Source organism: Saccoglossus kowalevskii, chromosome 9, assembly GCF_978046115.1.
Source record: "Saccoglossus kowalevskii chromosome 9, keSacKowa6.1, whole genome shotgun sequence".
In the NCBI taxonomy this organism is placed as follows: domain Eukaryota; kingdom Metazoa; phylum Hemichordata; class Enteropneusta; family Harrimaniidae; genus Saccoglossus; species Saccoglossus kowalevskii.
In genome coordinates, this window is record NC_140649.1 from 21,848,590 (window position 1) to 21,856,981 (window position 8,392).

Sequence of the window (8,392 nt, forward strand, 5' to 3'; positions counted from 1 at the left end):
TTTAATATATATGTATATATCAATAAGAGTTTGCTTAATAATAAATGTTTGATTAACATGAATATCAATAATTCCCGCGGGTGTAACATTCACAATTATTATAACACAAAGTAATTTATTTCATGTGCATTGCTTTCTGAATGTGTGCTGTGTTTGATTGACATGCTATTAACCAAAACATAATTAGGAAAATTGAAAGTGAAGATCGGGTTTAATAGCATGTCAATCAAAAACGTCACATAGACTTTTAGAAACGATGCTCTCTGTGTTATTATATTTCATCTTTATTTCACATATTTTATTCATTCTAAGGATATGTGTCTATCTGCTGGCCTCTATATTTTAAGCGTGCATACGAATCTTACCTGAATATTGGTTTATCGATTAATATGTTTTATTTTCACAAGCTCTTTTTTAATTGCATATAATGCTAATATCCTAGCGTTGTTCAGATTGTCATGCCATATTTACGTGTCAATATTCACGCATGTTCAATGACAGAAAAAATGTTTCGTCACCCACACCCTGCTGTTCACAGAGACCTCTCCAAGCCCAAGCCGATAGCTCAGTATTTAACATGCGTTGTCTAACAATCAGGTACTCTATTGAGTTTCTATTCTATTATTATTCAATTTCAATAATCGTAACCAATATTTAATTATGTTAAATATATAAATACTTTATCATAGGAATGGCGACTACTGAACTCATTACATGTGATACTAGCCTTGTGTAGGATCACTTTGGACATCGTTATGTTGTTATAGTTAAACAAATAATATGTTCCAATTATAATTTTTTCAACTTTTGTGTTTAATTCACAAATATGTAAAGCCCTATCCTCGTCGTCGTTATTATTACAACTTTGACTGCTAGGAAGTCAATATGCCAATGTATATAGACCGCGAAATGCGCGAATCTGATTAGATGATAGATCTATGAGGAATATTGATGTGTTTAACTGTATGTGTATAATTAAACAATATATTATTGAATATCTAGAACGTTTTTCCGCTTATGTTTATTCACACGATTGGTCGGTTAAATATTCAGCAGCGAAATGTCAACACTCATCCCAAGTAGTTATTATTCAGCAATATGTGATCAATAATATCATTTCAATGGTTAATACGTCTAAAAATAAACAAGTACATATATTATTTTATCCCAATGTATTACCAAGCATAGTATTGAAACAGTGTGATATGCTTGCCATAAATAATAAATAACAGTTCTAACAGAGACAATTTTATTTTCTACCCTAACTTTGAGTACGGCCACCCTATATTTTATTGCATCTTCTTTTCATAATGTTATTAAACTTCATATGTTTTTTTACATATAAAAATCCCATTATTTTGACTTTTGAGTTGCGTTTTTTGTTTTGTTTTCCTGTTGCAACCAAGTCGTTGATGAAAAAATATAACACTTTGATTTAGACAACACCGTGCTACAAAAGTAACGAGCAGCTTTTCTGAACTATCACGGAAACTAAAATACATAAATGTCCATTGCCCAAATATATGGAATGAAGGGTGTCTCTTCTAGGCGACTTTTTTGATCGGTTGCGGAGTTATTTTATATTGATCCAGTGATAATATTATTAGAATAATTCAATAAAGATGGTAAATGTACGTTAATAAGTTTAAAAACAAAATATTGTCCATTCACATTATATGTGCGCGATTACAAAATCTCACATTATGTATAATACAACATGATTAGTGACGTAGCTAGCGATCAGCAATGTTGTAATGTATGCCAAAATACAGATGCGAATCTGGATGATTGATCATTTTTGCATCCTTATCGTAACCTTCTCGTTTTTGGTAAATTTGGTAAATTAGCTGGTGAATTCGTTTGTCGTATTTGATTGTCTAGGTTTTACAATGTGGACGTGTCAGGTTGACTCAACAGACGTTTTAATTGCAATAATTCCAAAATGATTGTCCACCATATTAACCACAAAGCATTACATTGACCTCATTGGTCTGGGTTGTTGTAGACGTTATATTACCATACAGAGGTATACGCTCTTACCTTAAAGGGTCCATAAATTACTTAAACCACTTGTTAACATAATTTTAATAACGAGTGATCTACTTAAGATTCATTACTCTACGTCGGTAGAGTGTTCATTTAAAAAAATACGAATTGATTGTCTGTAGTTTTACACCATTTAAGCATAATATTCTCCAACAGTTTAGACAACACAAAAGTAATCGCGATTATTTCTGCTCGTCATATCACCTCCTTCATTCTTGTCTATAGGGACTATGACAACTTTCGCCGTCCCACGTGAGACTATAACATGCACTAGAATTGACGACATGCACATGTACAAGTGTGTACAAATACCGGAACTAGATTGCTGAAGGTTTTTAGTAGTAACGCCATTAAAACTAAGTGACGTACCAAGTAATTATTGATCAATAATGGATAATAATTTCAATATTAGTAACACGTTTCATTACTAATCTTTGAGATGTGATTTCACACAGTAGTCTATACTCGTTGTTATCAACAGGGTCAGAAAGGGCTTTAAAGTGGATTGCTCACATATCCGCTATTTTTGCTTCAAAAGGTTGTATTGCCAACCGTAGATGGAAGAACATAAACGTACTTACTAAAACGCGCGATCATCTTTGTTCAAAAGATTTGTAGCATTTTTGTCTGCAATAATTCTAGATTTGCCGATTTTACATTGACGTAAAACAAGTTCGGACTTTGATCTCAATGATTTCTTCATGTCGAAAATATCTATTAATCAGACTGTGATGCTCACTATTTTGGCAGTTCACATTGTCACAATTCACAGGTATGCAAATATTACGCATACAAGATCCTTGTATTGGTAAATTTGTTAACTCTGGACCAATCAATACATCTCTGACGTTTACAGACAGAATGAGTATTTGAATCGGTAGTGTCAATGGTAGCTAGATTGTTATTATGCCACATAATTGACATGCACATGGCACATGGTCTGACGAAGTAAAATAATAGATAATATAAATACCAACATTGTAACGATGCAAACTAAAAGAAAACATACAATGATCTGTTCATGAAGTCTAACCATGCGCCCACTAGTTTAAGTAAAACTGTCGATTTTAGTGTCAAACAATTTAGTAACCGATATTACAAGTCGTGCATATTAGCAAAATTCACGCATTTCATTGCTGAAGAACGGATGTGAACGTGAATTATTATCAAGTTTCCTATTGCAAAGATACTTGGCGTGCAAATTTTCTGTATGACGGCATTATTTTTTTGTGTGAGTAGTGTACATATTCGTCCTGTTCAATCAGAATTGTTACACACAGGATAAAAAAGCTTAATAGTGTCAAACAGCGTAATTTTCGGACCCAGTAGTCTTGGGTCATCAATTTTTTTTAATTGCAAATGCGGTACACACTTTTTCCATAAAATAGCAGTACCACCACATGGGCTACTGCTGATATCAATTGCTGGAACACCAACGGTATAAAAGTCAGTGTGAATAGTGGATATGCAGTCCTTAATTAGCCAGTGCACCTGCAACAGTGATCCTGCAAAAGACATATATCATGTGAACGCACAGAGTGTTAACAAAAGGTTTGCCGGACTATATTTTCATGATTACTGCTATATAAAAATGTTTTGCTTGCAAACATATCTGCATTAGTCTAGGTAATTCTACAACATATTCTTGTAGAATTTCATTGAAGGTTTACGTCTGTTTTTGCAGCCAAAATATTGTTATTTTACCGTGAAATATATATTATCGTATTATAATTTTTTTTTCTGACGAGGAACATAATTATTATAATAAAAATAAAATATTATAAAAACATGTTCAAAGTTATTGATTGAACATGACCAACGAGTATTACATTTCTCAATTCTTATACGAAATGTTTGTAAGAGGCCATTCGTAGATTGCTATGCTCCAGGTCAGATCTGTGCTACAGTAACCCGTGTCTAGTTAGCCATGAGATGTAGGACAAAATCCCAGATGCAATTTTTTGTGACAGTTCATAATTTACACGAATTGAAAATCGATGTTCCGTTAGATGCAATCCTCGTGTGGTCACGTGACTGCTAAATAACTAAATTCTCTGTTGAAGGTTCAAATAGGTACTGTGAAGAAATTAAAGTCGATGTCACAATTGTTTCTTGAAAAGATGTATAATAAAACATAAGAAAACATAACATGAGAAACATAACATGAGAAACAAAACAGTCATAGCGATTATGTATATTATGATTAAAATTGTTCACATTCAAATTGGAAAATCGTTAGAATGTATAAATATATATGTATATATGTATATATGTATATATGTATATATGTATAACAAAAATCGCTGTAACTGTTATCTTCATATATTACAACTGCAGTAGGGCAGAGATAGACAGGAAATGAGGAACCTGATTGCAGTCTTATGTCCCGGTGTGAAATGAGAAGGGTCACACAAAGCATATACAACGTAAATAACTTTTATTGATAAATTCTAGGAATCAGTAAGGCAGGCCACGTTAGCAGGTTTATATGAAATGTAAATAATATTTCACATGCCAAACAAGTAGCGATGCAGTTCATAACACTGCTAAAAACACACACAAAAACTTCGATTTCTTTTTACGCTGAGATGATAAATTTAAGTCATATATAATTATATTCTGATGTGCGTGATCTGGCAATTTCTATGAATGGAAATTTATATGTGTCCTCGGGAGTGTCAAATACTGTAACAATTATAAATCTAGGGACGCTTGGGGTACGCGTAAGGTTAATGTTATAATTGGGGGCATGCAAAAGTGACGTCTATTCAGGAATCCATAATTATTCCATGGATAACTTATTGTTCGAGGTATTTTTGTGCAATACTTAGTTCAGTGACCCTATAGTTTCATTTCAGAATTTCGATCATTACAGTAACACAACCCCTCTTGCTGGATTTCAAAGATTTCTGGGTCTGTTTTTTAATAGCAGCGAACTACCTTAACATGTGTGAGGTTAACCGTCGTAAATACGATATACAGTACAATCGCAGACATGATTGTACGCAATTTCTAGTATCGACCATGTTTTCTCAAATAAATGCTTCCACACTGACTAAAACAGTCAGACTCGGTCATACAAATTAGAAATACCCCAGAATGCCTTTACTGTGCCCTCTAAAATGAAAAAAAAAACACGACGTGAAGTTTGTACTAATTTTGCAAAATTAAATGTTATTGGGAGTCAAAACACCGACAAAAGTGAGTGCATTTCACTAAGGAATTGAAGAAAAGATCGGTATTGCGCATGGTATAAAAATCAACAACTTGATACTAATATGATTACAAATATTCTTAGATTATGCGGCAATCAAGTTCAACATAATTCTCAATAACCGTACCCATAGTTGTACCAAAATATAATGGGTTCGTGCTCCTATCAAGGTCAGTCCCTCGTAGTATTTTATGTGAATCCGTTTGTAACTTTTTGAGACTAACAAGCCAACTAACACTACCGTATACAAAACCATCCTTGTAAAAAGAAAATTTATGCAAATGATAGGCCATTGTTCAGACTTTGATGTGGTTTTGCTTTTCAAGAGCGCCCTCAGTAATTGCTACTTTTATAAACTTACATCTTCATTCCGGAACACGCACATTACTGTTTACTGCCCTCTATAGATACTTGGGTTTATACATCTGTACTAGTGAGATTGGAGATAACAGTCATAGTACTGATCGCCGTTTAGGGCTCGCTGAAAGGGAAAGAGTCAAAGTACTTGTTTTCCTGGCAAATAGTGTTTTATTTTCTCTTATTACTTTCACTTTCCAAAAGACATGCTTTCATACATTAGTAAAACAACAGACGCGATGACATAAGTTTTATGATTCTCTAGCTATCAAGGATATATATCGGCTTTTTACATCTAAGGTCTAATCGTGTTTAATCATGTTGTGTAACACTGTGTCAGTCAATCCGTGTTTTGTTTTTCAAACTAAACTATTCCCCATATACGAGAGATTATTCTATAACTGTGATCGCTAAAACTAAAGAGTTGACAGAATTATCTAATATCCTCTTTCGTCCACGTATCTTGAAGGCGTTGTTATGGTTGTCGATACTGGGTTGTCTTGCTTGCTAATCTAATTTTTGCCAATTGCTGGCTTGTCTCGTTACTTAACAGTTTTTATATGTTTAGGACGTGGTTTGTAGCGACCTATTTTAAAAAAAAATACTATAAACAGTATATTTATTAGTACCGTTCCCGGTCACCTTAAGATTCATGCCACCATTTAGCATATAAGCGTTTGTAGTTGAATCAAATCAAATATAGTTATTATTATTATTATGTTATTTTTTTCACGGCGTTTTATCTAAAACGCGATGTGTGGGAACGTACTTCAATTACGCTAGCTGTTAGACTCGTGCGTGTAGCTTTGTTTATTGACAAGTAACGGTGACCCGTGGATCTGGGTAACTATCTATTAGACACTACAACTTGAAAACTGGCTGCTTTTCTGGGAATATTGAACGTACATAGCCTCACAAATCCGTGCGTGTGGTTGTTATTTGTACATTTATTTTATACGAGGTTGAGCTGGCCAACATATTTGTCTGGCTTTCAGTGAATGTTATTACATACATGTGGTTTCAACAAATTAAAACAATATAATGTTATCTTTGTGACCTGGTGTTTCACCTAAGCGCTTACACTGTCGTATATGGAATTCTTCAGTTATTAGTGGCATTAGCCCATACCATCGCGAATCGGCCAATCGCGAAGCTTTATTTTGGTGAAATAATAATGAAAAGACAATTTTCTTTCAAGTGAGGGTAACTTCTTCGGTGTGAAAAAATCGAAAGTTGGGAACAACGTAGGTTTTACTGGTCAATAGCCTATCATGCAGGGTACGTTTTATTGATCGTTTTTTAATACTACATTTAAAGAAACACAATGTAGCATGAAAACGACAGTCAGTTCCGTATATTTCCCACGACATACCGAAATCGTGATATCTGTACATTTAAGGCTTAGGACTGACTTCACTTACAGCTATATACTTGGGATGAGCGCATTTTTGATTTTTTTTTAACAAAACGGAGACGCGTTAATTTGTACATTATACGACTTATCACACGGCGTAATTTGTAAAGAACGAACTATTTGCAACATTTGACAAAAACTTATTCATCAGTTATTTTGCAGCGTGTGTGAATCCGTGTATTCACGATTCTTTTTCAGTCGAGAAAAATCTGAACAATTGTCGACATGACCGGAAATGGGGATGGACAAATCTAAGATTATAGTCATGAACGTACTATTTGTTCTAAGATGATCTAACGTGTTTAATCGAAATGAAAATGCGAAATGCTCGAACCAAATCCATGGAGTAATGTCAGAATTTTCTACAGATGTTTGTTTTGAATTGCGTTCTCAAAAGAAAACATTAAGACCTAACTTTTAAGCCGAGACATTACGAATCATAGCGGGCATGTGGCGTGCTGTGCAACGGGTTGTAATCGACTTTATGGCACCTTGCATCCAGCCGAGTGAAATGAAACTATCATGATTTATATTTCAGTCAGTTTGACAGTGGTTGTCATGACATATACTGATAAAGGTTAATGACAAGACCAGATGGCGAGCTGGTCGAAATCAACCAAAAACATCTTATGACTCTGCAGTTTTTAAGATACAAGACAGTAGCTGTAATTCTAACCCAATGTTGTTTGCGAGTTTAAAAAAGGTAGTATCTTGGTGGAATGTTAGTGCGAGATTATTACCCCATCAATATTAGTTAGTGTTGACAATGTATAGAAATGTTTTCTCTAGACAGCTTGACGAGTAATTAATTGATTATGATGTGTAAAACTTTCATGTGATTGGTTGTTTGTTGGAAGGAAAGGCCTTGGAGTCTCTTATACTGATTGTAATTGGTTAAGGGGTGACAAGAAATAAAGATGGATTTAATGCTGTCTCGGGTGAAAACCAGGGACTTGGCAGAGAATCGTTTTGGGAACATGAACGAAGCTTGTGTGTGTCTTTTGTTAGCCTAGCGTGGAAACGACCGAACCCCGGTTACCTAAGTGAAAGGTTTTTAACCATCAAAAATACCTATCACACGTGGTGGATAACCCTTGGGCATTGTGTTCAACACAAAAATCATCCTGTGAAGAAAAGTGAAATGACGAAGAGGTGTCTTTCTTGTGAACCGAACTAACAGCTCCATGGCAGAGACGACTCAGAAACCGCGCTCGACGACTAACACCGTTACCAGTATGGCACCGATGTACAACGCTGAAGAGATGAAGATTTCAGAACCCCTTCGGAAGGACCAGTACCGGATAGGACTGTATAATTAAGAATTGAGCGACATTAAAGACAAGAAGATGACAAATAACGAC